Source organism: Acanthaster planci, linkage group LG03 (genome assembly GCF_054643075.1).
Source record: "Acanthaster planci isolate LZ-2023a linkage group LG03, COTS_SCS, whole genome shotgun sequence".
Lineage (NCBI taxonomy): Eukaryota > Metazoa > Echinodermata > Asteroidea > Valvatida > Acanthasteridae > Acanthaster > Acanthaster planci.
The window spans coordinates 7,417,574-7,431,273 of NC_141779.1; the positions used below are offsets into that span (position 1 = coordinate 7,417,574).

Below are 13,700 nucleotides of genomic sequence, written 5' to 3' on the forward strand. Positions count from 1 at the left end.
CTTTGTTTTTTAATAAATAAACATAAAAAGAATGATTTTGTTTTCAGAGGAAGAAAAATAGCCCTATTTTGCGATAATGTTCCATTTTACCTGTAATTGACTCCATTTTTCCATTCTTTTCCGTAAACATGCCATACGCCGAAAGAACGAGAGTGGAGATCGCGCAAGGCATGGTGGGGACATGGCGCGGCAAAATCGTTCTCATTGGAACGAGATTTGGAAGGGGTCGGCAGATTTTGCGCGCTGTGATTGGCCAACGTGTTGCAAACTCTTGGTGGCGCACTACTGTGAGTCGCCCGTATTGTTAAAAATGTCTTCTTTCTGTGTTCTGTTTCTCCGAGAATTATGCCCATCGCATAAGACCTGAATTATTTTATTCAAATTTATGTTACAAATTCTAAATATCCATTGCAAATTCTTCAAACTGTATTTAAAAAAAAACAATTGTGACAATAATGCCGACGTAATTATTCGCTAATTGTCCCAGGCAAGGAGGGTAAAAGTACGATTGATACAAGTCCATTGTTAAGGGATTGGGGAAGCACTTTACGTATCCAAGCAGTTTTCTTCAGAGCAAAAGCCCTCGTTTTGACTTTCCCCAAAATGGGTTCATTCGCAATTAAAATGTTCCTTTAGACGCCTTTGGTTACTTCGAAATTGACATATAGGATCCCAGCAACGGATATCCAAGGGCAGGGTGGCGTTAGAAACAACTGTTAAAGAGATAGACGGTAGGTAATGACGGACACAGTCAAGGAGAATATTTACAAATTTCGGAAATATTACTTCTTTTATTAAAAATTGTCAACACGTACGGAAACATGCAGAATTTGTTTCTCTGTTTGAATGAAACTTATCCTCAAGCCATAAGTAATTGATTACCTGGGCAAATATTGCGGATTGGGAACTCACTGGCAAGGCAAAATTAAAAATTTCCGATACCGCGATCGATAATAGAGTTACGGCGACAATATAGATCAGATCAACCTAATCATGTAGTCTGAATGCAATGTTTTTACAACAGAATTTCAAAATGCAAAATATTCTTATTGGTTATCACTTTAAAAAAAAAACGAACGCAAATAGTAAATTCCAAGATGATATGAGAGGTCTATCGTGAAACAGCAGACACAATTACCATTATTTAACAGGATTCCAACCCCCCCGTTTCAATGTTGGGAGATAATTCTGCACCGGGCTGGCCGCTTCTACTGCAACGCTGAACAGGGGGGATTTCTTGTCAAGGGGAAGCAACATTCAAAATGGGCAAATAGTTGACGGATTAAAGGGATTTTAGAAGTGAAATTTCTCAAAGCATCCAAGGACACACATTGGCTTATCACACGTCTTGCAAATCATGCAGGTTTGCTTTCTCTTAGCTTTGGTGCTGCAAACAATGCAGTTGCGCGTTTTCTCACTTTTGCCTGGATAATGCTGTACATCTTCTGACACACAATGGATGCTCTTCTGCACATGTGGCATTGCACTCTTCCATATTGACAGCAAGCCTTGGATCAAATAGAGTCGAAAGCCAAGATTTGACACTGTGCGATTGGTGTGACGACTGTTATAAAAAATGTACGCTATTCTTGCATTTAGAACACATATGTCTAGAAGAGCAAAAAATATACTACAGTTACCATAGTTTGTCAAAAGTGTCACGCTTTTTATCCTACCATACAACACACAGTTGCCCGGAGTGGGTACGGTACGTGTGTGTAGCATCGCACAGCTAGGCTACATTCATCAGGCCGGGCCGTGGTGGGAGCTGTCCCGGACCACCACGGTGACTAGCAAGGGCTGGACGGGGCCAGTGCCGGTATGTACCGACCGCACTGCCGCTCAGACCGCAATGTGATGAGCGCAATGATAAAGTCGCCGAACTATGCACCATTATTGGCTCAGCGTAGAGACGGGGAGGACTGGGCTAGTTAGCAGGACAAGGGTGGCGAGGGACACGGGGGTGTCTCGCCCGGCAATCTGTTCGGACGTAGCGGTGACGGGCCGCTACGACTCTCACTAGCACCCTGGGCTAATTCGTACCGCTCTCGCATCGGTCCAAGCTAAGCTAGCTGGCCATTCATATGGTTACATTTCTTCGCCATAAGAATGGTTACTATCGCACTTCTCTCGGTAAGGGTCCAACCGCCGCACTACGTTGGGTTCCGCTCTCGCAATAAGGGTTTGGTCCGCCGCACCTGCGGAAAATCTGCTCTATTTATTCGATTCTAGAGGCTTAGGGATTAATAAAATATGAGCGTCGCTGAACAGCTCAACCAATGAAAATCTTCCATCTGAAGTCACGTGTACAAAGTGTAGAGCCGGGTGCGTGAAAGTGCGTACCCGGTCATCTGTGGCGAATGATTGACAGTTACAAAGTTTGAGGTTTCTGGACATTAGCATTTCAGGGAACCTTACCACGCCCAACCACGCAGCCACATGGAGTGGAATTTCGACATACCAAACTGAGCAGAGAAAACACAAGGACAAAGGAGTGAAGGAACACGCCATCACGCCAGTACAGCATGAATAACTTAATACAAAATTAGCGTCTCTGCTACACGTCCATAAGGCATAGCTGAGCTAAATAAGAGACCCTGAGAAATGCAAGTACCGAGAGCGAGTAAAACTAGGGGGCGCTAGAATTCCACGATTTGCAGGTGCGCAACACTAGTGTTCCCTTGAATTTGATCATGGTCTCATCAGGAGCTAGGTTTCAGCTGGGTCTGTAATTACAAAGAAAAGAGGGATCTATTGTCTGAACGAATTGGCGGACTTTTGTCAGGAGTAGTGTCTATACTTGGAGCTGCTTGATTGTTTGTCGATGGAAGAATGTGAGAACCGAGATATTGAGAAGTGGATGTTCAAGTGAGGGCGTCCTTACGCTTTAGACAAACCGCCGGTTAGATTGTTCCCGAATGGCACATTGGAAGCCAAGTGGTTCCAAATTTTCGTGCTCATCTGGCGCTTTGGTATGCAAAGGGTGTGTTTCATTTGTGCCTTTTTGGCACAATGGAGCTAAAAGGGTTAAATAAGCAAAATTATATATTTTCCATGCTTAGTTCTTTGACAGTTTATGCGATGGAGATTTATCTATGATGGAGAAATAAGCCTTTTACATTTAGGCAAATGAAATTGTGAAACATGTATTTCATTACATTAAATTGATGGGACGGATAACTTGGACACATAATGTGAACACTGACGAATCGATAAATGTTGCAATGCCGGTGCCGACTTCCCATAGTCGTGTCAATGCATGTGCGATGAGTTTCGCGTATACATTGAAGAGTATTGGGGCCAATGTTCGTTGGTTGCAGTGTGCTCAAAGTAAACTTTATTTCGTGGTCATGGTGGTGCTCGCTGTACATAACATATCAGTTCGGTTGGTGGATAAACTTACAGAAGATTACATTTTACATGTAGATCCATCCTTCCAAGCAGTCTAACCCAAGGAAAAAGAGCAAAGAGCAAGAAATTAATTATCTTAACCCATTGACATCAATGGATATACTGATAAGGGTAATTAAATTACCTGTGACGAAGCTTGGTCTCACCGCCCCAAGAGCAATGTGAAAAGTGTGATTGGATCAGGTTCGGCCACATCTGAGGACACATATCCCAAGGGTTTAGAGTTGAGGAGAGCCTCTATCTCAATCAATTAAACTGGTGTGTAAGGCAGTGAGAGACACAGTCCGGTTACCAAGGATGGCATACAAGGCATTCTTCACCTCCCTTTCTCATGTTCCACTGAAATGTGGAGCAGACGGTGGATTGAATTTGAATTGGATCTTATACTTGGGCGAGCTGCCCCTGCAAGCTAGGTGTCATTTCATCGGAAGCCTTGGTCAACTCTAGAATAGAAGACGGGTTTTCCGATGCTAAATCGGGATGGGGTAAATCTGCCATCTTGGGAATGGAGGGTTTCCCACGTCACCTGATGCAGCCCTCACACCGACTTTGTCGACTTTTGATGGACCGTCTTCCTCGTATTATCCAAAGCAACATCGGAGATCGGCAAGAACCATGTCCTCACTACCATGTCCCAAGCGGCAATCTGCCTCTTGAATGAGCAGACGGGTAATTGGATACTTGGTGTAATGTAGTTTCATCTTCTTTACGACGAAACCGTTGTACTTCTGACAAACTCACACGATCACGCTTCTCTGCTAATCTACATGTATCTTATTTATTTCTACAGTAGTGCTAGCAGATGTGATACAAAGCAAGTTAAAATCTCGAAGACCCTCTTCTCCTCTCTCTCTCTTCCTCTTTATATCCCATCTTATTCCCATCTAATTTCTAAGAAAACATCTGTGCACTTCCAGAAGGTCAGTGTGGTCAGTCCAGGATATAGTGTGGTCAACCCCAACCACTTCCAGTCCCTTAGATTTCATTTTTACGACTTTCTCATGAGCCCAGTTTCCGCCTTAATTGACCACGACCTTCCCCTACATACTTGTGGTTCCTTACTCAGAATTGCTCCATGACACTTGGGGTCTAGCACTATCGGATGCTTGGCATCGGGGTCCAGCTCTGATGCCCAACGGAGACGCCCACCATCCCGGATCAGTGGACTTTCAGTGTCATATTCAGGGCAGAGACAGCTCAGTCGACTTTTGTTGGATACAGGCTTGCCAACGGACAAAGTTGCTAGGTCTTTCTGGAAGCAGTCTGTCTGTACCCACTGGAACAAGAGCCTCACAATTTTGGATCGGTCATCAGCACTCAGGAACGGAGGGCTCTCCTCCCCTTTGGATTGGTACAGAGCTTTACTGTACCCTTCAATCAGCTCGTCTCAAGTATCAAACCATGAAACATCAACCCCTGGGCGTTTTTCTTAGGGCGTCACCATCAGCCCCGTGAAGAAGTCTAGTTTCACTTCCAAACAGGCACTCTTCGGTGGTTCTTTTAGCCAGTCTGTCTCAGATGGAAGCAGAAAGAATGGACGGTGCCATCGACTGCTGTCATTTATTTGTTGCAAGGGGAGACCTCGAGTAAGGTCACCTGCGGGATTGTTTTGCGACTCTGCATACCGCCTGGTGACGTGATTCGTCAGCCCCTGAACTTTCATGGACAATTCATCTTCCAGTTCAACCAACTCATCTCTACTTACTGCAGCCATCAGTTCCAATCTTCGCATGGTCTGTACACGCTTTGGTACCAAACAAGATCTAGCCATTACAAATTGAGCTGAGACTTCACTGACTTCATTCATTGCTTACAGGTACCCTACCGCCCCGTAGGCCTTTTCTGACGCATCAGTGAATACATGCAGCTGGTAGCTGCTGGTGGCTGGGTTGAAATCAAGCAGAGCGTAGCATTGAGGCAAGCTGGTGTCTTTAAGTTGGGCAAGTTCTTCTCACCACCTTAAATGCTTGGCCTGTATTCCTTCCTCGCCTTCATCAGGAATTTCATCATCCCAGCCCCACGGTCACTTCAATTCTTGAACCAATATCTTGCCTCTCACCATGAATGGCATCAGATAGCCAGCTGGATCCTTTCTTACACAAAACATGACGTCACTTAGCACTGCCCTGCAGGTAAGGATGGACATTCCTCTCAAAATTCCGGCGAGGACCCAAGGCGACTTCTTCTGGAGTATCACTGCTGAAGTTGTGTTGTCTGACAGAGCTTCACATGGTAGGTCGGCGACCATTGCAAGCTTGTTACTGGCCCACTTCACAATTGGGAGTCCGCCAGCACAAAGGGCTTCACACAACTTTCCCAAAAGCTGCTTGGCCTCATCAGCTGTGGGTTTTCCATCAAGACAACTTTCTACATGAAAAGCCTCCAGGACTCTACATCCTACGACGAAGAACGTCTAGTTCCACTACGTTTTCCTTACGTGCTTCTGGAGAGCGAAGGATGCACAGCACAGACTGCATGTTGTCCCAAATGGAAGGACGTTCCATTCAAGTTTTTCAGGTACCCTATCACAGTCGGGTTCCTTCCAGAGAAAGCTTAGCATAGATCGGTCGGCTTCCAAAGTGCACTGAAACTTCGTCTTGATGTCCCCACATATGGCCACTGCGTGTTTTCTGAATCAGAGGAGGACACCAACTAATGATGACACAAGAGTAGGGCCTGAAGGTTTTCGTTCAAGGATTCACCTCGAAAGGCAAAATTGAAGACAAGGCGGGACTTGTCATTCTGGCACACATTATGTGGAATATACCATTGCGACTCTGGTTCCGGTCTCTCCTTGGTGGACAACAGTACGGACAAGGCCTCCTTCCTTGAGTTCCTAGATTTTGCTACAATGAATCTTTGCCAAATTGGGGTCTCTCAACAGGCGCTGTGCATTTCTATTCAGTGAGGGCAGCATTGCACTGCCTGGACAAGAGAATATGGGTTTATCCATAAGTTCACCATAAATTGTTGATTTATTTGAAACTTAAATACACAGTAACCACGGATTTGAAATAAATTGCCATGAAATCATTTATCGATGATAATCATTAAAAATAGGTAGGTATGTGTTTTATTCGCCCTTCCCACAGAAGAGGGCGGGGGTTAGCGTAGCTGTTCTGTCCTCGCTTTGCACCAATGAGGTCTGGGTTCGAGTCCCAGCTTAGCCAAGGCTTCATGTGCATTTGGTTTCCAGTTCATATACTCGGTCTGGCAGGTTTTCTCCGGGTACTCCGGCTTCCTCCTGCCTCTAAAACGGGACCTTGTTCCTAACTAACTCCGTAATGTGATGCTGATTAATAAAGGTCAATAATAAAGGTTATGAATAAACTTATAGTTACTGGGGCAAAGCCTGAGTGACTGAAAGCGCTATTAAAACAGTAACTTCCCTCTGAAACACAATCTTGTCGAAGCATTGCAATAGATATTCGACACCGTTATGTTTACGCGCACAATCTCTGTACGTGTGGCAAATTATGTAATGGTACCGCCCACGTGATTCTGTGTGTGACCTGCGTTTGACCCCAGGCCACAGTAATGAGTAGTCATGAACATTCTCGTCGTACGTGCGGGAAAACTAACGATATTTCTAGTTATATAATGGATTTTTTGGAAGTTTCTCGTAAGATTAAGTAATGCTTAAAAATGTACTTTGAGAAACTTACGTAATGATAGAAATCTCTGGAACAGTTGTAGACTATAAAATAGGGAAATGGCAAGAGAGATATGCACACCGCAAGAGAAATTTTGGAAGGCAATTCTACCATATGTGGGCTGTGAGAAGTCTTTGACTTGTTGACTTCTGCACCATTTCAACCTGTGGTGGAGAGTCGTCTGTGGAGCGACACTTGTAAGAAGAGTTCGTCCAGAACAAGTGAAGTGCGGGGCTGAATCTTGATCCGGAAAAGGCAGTTTGTGAACTGAATCCAGTTCAAGTTTGTGGGATCATCAAGTCCCCGTATTTGCGACGGTCATCACGCCCTCGCAGTATCGTCTCAAACTTGGTCATTCTTATTGGACGCGGTCTTCGTTCCCGTTGCAGCTCATTTTTTGCACCGCCAAGGACTGAACTGCCATCTGTGGAGTCCAGCGTTCTTCACAGTAGTACCTTGCCAAGTTCTCGCCTGTAAGAACACTTTGTTTATATGAGATGTTCCTTATCATTGTAAAATAGTTTCAATCAACATTTTCTTTGTTACTATTTTATTTACATGCTAAGTGTAACATTCTCATTAAATCATACTTATCTATTTGTTTCTTATATCATTGAGAAAATTCAAGCTTTACAATAATTATATAGTTTGGAGTTTTTCGAATCGTAAAACAACTTAATTGCTAGGGTTAATGGCACACATTAAACCGTAGCTCCGGTCCCTACCCACCCTGACATGAAGTGCACCCTCACCGGCGAAAGAAAGACAGATGGTATAGTTTTCCAACGGGTTCTTGCACGTATTTGGCGTGTACACGAAGACCATACTCATTGATACCAAAAGACAAACGGATAGATCGGAAGCGTGTAAAATACTCAGGTTTGCCTGGGCACAGCATTGATCTCCATCATAATGGAGATCAATGGGGTGCAGCCATTGGTCATGTGAACACTAACTAAGCTTTTTAATTTGGACAGATCTGTTCAAAAGATTTCAGAACTATCAGTTTGGATTTTCGTCATCGAATCATCCTAAGAGGGTACCTCGAATATCAGCTCTTTTTTATCCCTGGTGGAGAACATTCCTCCGGCAGCGGTGATATGTTTCAATCCCAGAAGATAACCCAAGAGGATAAGAATGAATAATGTTTTTGGATCCCCCATTTTTTAACCAAACACCATTTACCGTTGGAATCCCTTATACCTCCAAACGCTCTACCCGTGTTTTTGAAAATCAATATATTTCCTTGTAGGGTCATCTATTTGGCAATTTTATCTTTTGTTAGTAGACTTCAACAATACCCTAAACCGTGTAAAATGGAGGGGTTATTTCCATGCATTCAATACAGATTCCCCTATGGAGACCCAAAGCGGATGAAGATCTAGCCATAAAGAAAAAAGCGAACCAGCAGAGACAGGTCTTAAAAGGTAACCTATAAAGAACAGCAGACTCTGCCGCGATCACTTTCCTGACGAATGCATTCAAGTGCGATGGGGGAGAGCATTTCTGTGAGACAGATGCTGTGCCATCCATATTTGAAGACTATCCAGATCACTTTAAGTCGGTAATGGCAATTGAATTATCTAATGCAACGTCAAATTTACGTAAGCATGGAATAAAGTTTGTGGTTTCACTGTCTCCCTTGTTAAACTGTCATGTTTTTCAGCCAAATCTCTGTCTCGAGCCTGGACTTCAATCGCCAACAAAAAAGAGAGAAAGCCCTCCTATGGAAGACCTGTCTCAGATCTTAGCCGATAAGGCGTTTGGCTCTGGCGAGCACGTACTGGCTGAGCATGCATATACAGTTGTCCTCAAATGATGACTCCTTGAGGAAGCTCAGGAGCGCACCACCACAAACAGTTGCAGAAAACAAACAGGCAGTTAACAACCAGATTTGCATCTGTGAAGGGCATCGTTCGCAGTCCGAAAAAGGAACAACTTGTTCCAGATGACATGGTTCAACTCAGTACCTCGTCAGGTACATGTACCTTGTCAACTGTGTTTGTACCTTCAACCCTGGGCGAAACTATTGGGACACTTGGCAATAGCCGTACGCTCTCCAGCCACCTCCCCCATGACAACAAGTTGATCGGTGGAGTCACCGATCAACTTGTTGTCATGCCTAGCTGGAGCGCAGACCACGCACATAGACCCAACATTGAAAGGGGGTCTGGGGCTTGGAGGCCCAACGAGAGTTGTCCAGGATTGTAGGTCTGGTACATTTGATGACATTACGTAGCCCTCAATACTGCACTGAAGCAATTCAATCGATCCCATCATTTGGTTTTTGTTTTCCAGTTTCCTGCTAACCTACAAATGCAGCAAAGATCACATTGAATTGTCTCTTGGTGCTATTAGGGGTAGAGGTGGACAAAACAATAATCCCTCCGTCACACAGTTCAAGTGAGACATTAACCAATTATGTATTTTAAAGGATGTAAAGATTTTAACTTACGTTGGAGATGCTTGCAAAATGGATGTAGCACAATGTTTGCAAATACATGTAATATAATATTGTACCCTCCTCTTCCTCAAAACAGACGCGCACAACTTCTAAAAGTGTCACATTAACCCATCTTCCAACACCAATGCAACAAGCCAAGATGACACCATAATGCTGAGTTCGGCACTGCCACAAACACCCGATACTTCGACCACCATTCCATCCGCTATTCGATCTTCGGGCACACTCACAGATTTCGATTGCAATGTAATTACACACATTGCAGGGTATGTAGTCAGAAAGCTCCTAAAAACGATCCAATGCGTCAAGTGCATTGATTCCCTTGTGTGACAACCGACCGGTCTTGCTCCTGAATTAATTAGATCTTCATATGATAAATCTCACGATAACGGGGGCCTGATATACACATCTCAAGATGTCTTGGTAGTGTGTACAGCTGCAGAGGGGGGTGTTTCGTCTGTGTAACAGCAAGCAGCCATCTTCAATGCCCCACTTCCTCTGCGTAAAAGTACATCGCACCGTTCAGGAGATGACTGGAAGTAATGTGTCCCTCTCCTTGGAACACGCCTGGGATGCCCCGACTGGTGAAGGCCAGCAACGGGATTGATCTGATGCGGCAAGTGGCCCACCACTACTTGAAATCAGATCATGCGATTTGGGAAAGACAACAACTAAAGGGCTACAAGGAAATAAAGTCAGACGACTATATTCCAAACTGGTGCTTGTAAAAGGACAATAAATCCCCACCACACCATTGCACTCTGCAATGTTCCAGCAAAACTGGAGCAGCAAAGCCTCCATTGACTCAGGTAGTCTTTGTTCCATTCGTACAACATCCAAACCTATACAGTCTAAGTGATCCTCAGCATTATGAAAACGAGCTCGTGTTGGCCTGGCCAATGTGAAATCGCGAGACGGAATTCAAATAGCATATTGAGTATAGCAATGATCCGAAAGCTTCGTTTTCAACTGTGGTGCACTTCTAGCCATGTAATAGGCCGATATACTTAAAATTCTGGGGTGAATTGTCGTGACACTGCTCAGTAAAATTCCCATAATACAAGTTCACATTTTATGCCTGGCAGAAAAATTCAACATTCAATAAACACACCGAATGTTATGTAGCCCTTGAGCAAACGTTCCTTGTATAGAATGAGATCTTATGGTTAATATAGAGGTTTAAGAAGAACTTTAAATTTGACCTTCCGTTTCACAGATTAGTTCTTTGTACATTTCTTTGTGTGAAAACAAAGGACAGGTAATATTTATTTCAACTAGGCACTATTTTGTATTTTGCGATTTATATCGTCGTTACATACATGTACACGGATAGCATTTTAAATATTAAATGGCAGTATCCGGCTGCATATAATGCATACAAAAAGACCAAAACTGTGCAATGTAGTTTTTGTACGGGCTTTATCTTTGCCCATTGCTCGTCGCCCTGTTCATGTGACCTTCTAGCACATGAAAATTCTCTGCACAAGCAATGGCTCGCGCGCATGCATTTCCCATCTAGATTTTTATTCTTTTGATTTAGGGCGTTTACGAAACGAGTGCTCAGGCTTTGTTTTCGCTGGTTCCAGCCATTTGAGGAGACTCTGACCATGCCAACTGGACCCAGTGAAGCCAAAGGCTAAGCCCAAGCCATCCGTTTTGAAAACGCCAATAGACGCATACCCATTGGAAATCAATGTGCATACCAGACTACGGGCGTTTACGAAACGGGTGGCTTCGGCGTAGTCTTTGGTTTTACTGATACCAGTCGGCATGGTCGGAGTCTCCTCAAACGGAACCAGTGAAGACTAAACCTGAGCCACTCGTTTCATAAACATCCTAAATTCGTTGCGTGTATTCAGCGTGCTCCGCGTCAAACGCGCTTAAACTTGCGCGCCTATGTGATGAATACGTACCAAATGACTGTCAATTTCATTTCAAAACATTTTTTGTTCCTGTTCGTAGCAGATAGGGACGGGGACCAGTCCAGAAACACGGCGTCCACAAAAAACAGAGTTTCTTAAGAGTCGCTCAGCGCCCGAACAGACCCATGGGATTGGGGAATAGAAGAAATATGGCACTGAACCTCTGACGCGGACTCAGGGCTTCCAATTCTGAGCAATTTGGCATCAATTGGGTCTGAAAGTGGCGCTATTTTAGCCGTTTTGCAGAGGGATGCATTTTCAAAATGGCTACTTTTCTGGGTAGTGAAATTTCCTTCATTTTAGGGATACAGATATCAGTGAAGGAAATATGTCAGACGGGGTCACAGCTAACGAAGCGCAGTGGGAAAATTATCTGCATTACACAAGCCGTGGTTATCAATTCGATATTTTTCTTTTTTTTCTTTCCTGGTTGCTGAAGAGTTTAACTACATTTTATTCGTTCATCAAAAATTTATCAAGACAACCACAGAGCTATATATATATAAAAACTAGAGAACTAACTTCTCATTCTCCGCGCGGAGAAAATTTGTCACCGTCCTGGGCGCAGAAATTTTGAATCCATGTTGTAGAACATTCAAAATAAGAGAGAATAGATATCTAATTTTGTTTTCCAAATGCAACGCCCAAGTACAACATACGGGAAGTCAGTGCGTCTTTTGATGCAGTATGTACATCCATAGCTGATTATTTTAAAGCGAATGTTTCTCTAATGGTGGTGCGCTGCGTTTCAGGAGGGGCGTGATGCTGTGTGCCGATTTAAGTCAACATTGAGTATGGAGAAAACCTTTTTCTTATGGGACAGCGGCTAAACCTCGGACTTCCTCTCAAAAACAAGCAAAAATAAACAGAAAATGCAAGAACGTCATTTTCGGAGCTGACCCGTTCCTTATTAAAATAACTCACTCAAAATCGATAATGTTAACTTGTTTGTGTACGTGTTTTTTTATTTATCTTTTTGCACACCTGTTGTGTACGCAGTCTTGCTCAGGCAATATTTTCACTTTGGGTCTGTTCAATCGTGATTGCTTCAGTGTGTAAAAATTTGAGAATTCCACCAAGACTCACAATTAAGTTTTGCCTGTAGGCCTAAATATAATGATGTCTAAACTGTCCACGTGTTTTCCGTCTGATTTCGATGAGCCAACACTGAAGAACATTGTCAATAAAAGGAAATGAAATAGTCTTAATTTTAATTTTACATATTCACAGGAAATATTGCACTGAAATTCATTCATATAATGAATAATTATAAAATCCAACATGTGGCATACAGAAGTGTAACAATCTTTTCTGTGGAAAATACCTGAATAATTTAAGTGATATCATTCAATAAATGGTTTTTGGAAAGCAGAAGGGTCAAGGGTCATGTTCGTGTGCAAAAGAAATTGCGCCCACGATGATAAATAGGTGCGCCGAAATGTTCAATACGCCGACAAGACATTGCGTATACGGATGTGTGGCTAAGGATGGAGTGGGAGTGAGAGTCCGTGCCAAACTAGTGTGGCTAAGCTCAAACATTATTCTTTCCAAATTTAGCCATTCCAAGTGCAGAATTTAGTTTTTTAAAAATCTGACGATTGAAGCAAAATAACCTCAACCAGTTTTTAAAAACTCCGTTTGAAAGTGCACGCAACAAAGTTTGCAACGCTTGTTATTTACCCTCCTGAAAAACGCATACGCGAGATGCGTTTTGGACGCGATGCCCGGACGCGATGTCCTCTCCACTCTTTATGATGGAGATGAATGGTGTAAGTGAATTGACGGCTCTGGATCAGCAGCTGTCGTGCACATCGGGTACCAATAAAATCCAATTAAAAAAAAAACGTCACAGCAAAATTCATGTACAACGGATAGGTACGCGCGCGCGCTTTTGTGTATTTTTGGCGCAGAGCAAAATGAATGCTCATTTACTGACTTTGCGCTCTGGTTCTTTGCGTGTCGGCTTTTTGACGTATCGTTTTAGAATGCAGACGCAGATTTGCAAATAGCCGTACAAAATAATGCCGAACAAAAATTAATTTCGAGTTTTCCATAGGTTTGTGCACAAACACGGATGAGCCCAGCAGGCATCACTTTGTACACGAGTCAGCGCTCTAGTTTTTATGCATGTATGATAGCTTTATAAAGATAACCAATGATTTGAAATACTTCAACCAAAGACACGTGATCTGTGATACTGGGAAGATAAATTACAACATGGTGATTGTGCCAAGGCCATGATTTTATCAG

At 43.4% G+C, this 13,700-nt stretch overlaps 1 long non-coding RNA gene across 1 annotated transcript; it reads left to right on the forward strand.

Moving 5' to 3' along the window:
* The first annotated feature begins 5,761 nt into the window (after positions 1-5,761).
* On the forward strand, positions 5,762-11,048 carry LOC110983793 (uncharacterized). Its single transcript, XR_002598781.2, has 4 exons — positions 5,762-7,537; positions 8,413-8,491; positions 8,731-9,042; positions 9,605-11,048. It is a non-coding gene; the product is annotated as an uncharacterized LOC110983793 (long non-coding RNA).
* Positions 11,049-13,700: the final 2,652 nt, after the last annotated feature.